This window comes from Nycticebus coucang, chromosome 3 (genome assembly GCF_027406575.1).
Source record: "Nycticebus coucang isolate mNycCou1 chromosome 3, mNycCou1.pri, whole genome shotgun sequence".
NCBI classification, from domain to species: Eukaryota; Metazoa; Chordata; class Mammalia; order Primates; family Lorisidae; genus Nycticebus; species Nycticebus coucang.
This window is the reverse complement of record NC_069782.1, coordinates 31,425,629-31,427,753: the sequence shown is the minus strand read 5'-3', so window position 1 is coordinate 31,427,753 and position 2,125 is coordinate 31,425,629.

Sequence of the window (2,125 nt, the reverse complement as noted above, 5' to 3'; positions counted from 1 at the left end):
TTCAGTTGAAACTTTCCAGAGGAGAATGGTCAGCTACCTTTAACGTTCTTAAGCAAAACAATTTTTAGCCCAGAATTCTATATACTGTTAAACTAAGCTTCAAAATCAATAAACAAATCAAATATTTTACTGGCATGAAAACATTGGAAAAATTTGTCACCATCCCAGTTCTCCAAAAAATACTTAAACCTATTCTCCACATTGACCATCACAATGGAAAACAAGCAAACTAACCACCCAGAAACTAAAGGACAAAACCTAGCTTCCACAATGGCACAAAGGGGAAAAAACTAAGCAACAGATTTTCAAAAAATAAGGTGAACAGAGCTTCACCACACATATTGATTCTCTCAATAAGTGTAAATGTCTTAAATTCCCACTAAAGAGGCACAGACTGGCTAATCATATTAAAAAATAAAAGCTGTCTATATGCTGTCTCAAAGAAATACACCTAATCTCAATGGACAAAAAAAGACTCAGGACAAAGGGTTGGAAAACAATATTTCAGGCAAATCAAATGGAAATCAAAAGAAAGGAGGTGTTGCAATCTTATTTTCAGATACAAGTGGATTTAAAGCACCTAAAGTTGCTTCCATTTCATACTGGTCAAGAGAATAATACAACATGAGGACATTTCAGTTCCAAATATTTATGCACCCAACTTAAATACTCCCAGATTTATAAAATAGACCTTGATTGCTCTGACTAATATGTTATACAATAACACTATAATAGCTCGGGACTTTAACACCCTTCTGGCAGAACTGGATAGATCCTCTAAACAGAAACTAAGCCAAGATACAAGGGATTTAAACATGAACATAGGACAAATAGGCTTAATAGACACACCAGAACATACTATCGCAAAGCTAAGGAATGTGCATTTTTCTAACCAGCCCATGGGATATACTCCAAAATAGATCATATCCTAGAATATGAACCAAACCTCAATAAAATTAAAAATATTGAAATTATACTTTGTATCTTCTCAGATCACAAAGGAATTAAGGTAAAACTCAACTCTCAGCAAAAATTTTCATCCCTGTACAAAGGCATGGAAATTAAACAACCTTATGCTGAATGACAATTGGGTCAAGGAAGAGATAGATAAAGGAGGAACTTATTAAAATCCTTGAGCATAACAACAATGAAGGTATAAATTACCAATACCTGCAAAAGCAGTCCTAAGAGGGAAATTTATCACATTAGACTCCTATATCCAAAAAAAAAAATAATAATAAAACAGAAAAAAAGCACATTAACAACCTAATGAATCATCTTCAGGAAATGGAAAAAGAAGAGCAATCTAGTCCCAAAGCTAGCAGATGAAAAGCAATAATCAAAATTAAACTGGAAATAAATGAAATTGAAAACATAAGAATCATTCTGAAAATTTATAAAACAAAAAGTTGGTTCTTCAACAAAGATAAACAAAGTTGATAAATTTTGGCCAGATCAACTAAAACATAAAACTAAAATCTCTAATAACTTCAATCAGAAACAAAAAAGGAAAAATTACAACAGATAACAAAAAGGTACAGGAGATTACCTCTGAGTAGTACAAGTAGCTCTACGTTGTCGGAAATTTGACAATGTGAAGGAAATGGACCAATACTTGGAACGATACCATCTCCATAGACTGAATCAAGAAGAAACAGATCTCTTGAACAGACCAACATCAAGCACAAAGATTGAAGACACAATAAAAAATTTTCCAATAAAAAAAGCCTTGGACCAGAATACTTTACACCAGAATGCCATCAAACTTTCAAAGAAGAGTTTGTACCTATACTGCAGAACCTATTCCAAAACATTTAGAAGGAAAGAAGATTCTATTAGTTGTTCTATGAAGCAAACATCATCCTGATACTAACATCAGAAAAAGACTCAACAAAAAAGGATAAGTACAGACCAATTTCACTAAGATATATCAATGCAAAAATACTTGATAAAATCTTAGCCAAGAGATTACAGCTACACATTAAAAAAATTATACAGGGCGGCGCCTGTGGCTCAGTGAGTAGGGCGCCGGCCCCATATGCCGAGGGTGGAGGGTTCAAACCCAGCCCAGGCCAAACTGCAACCAAAAAATAGCCGGGTGTTGTGGTGGGCTCCTGTAGTCCCA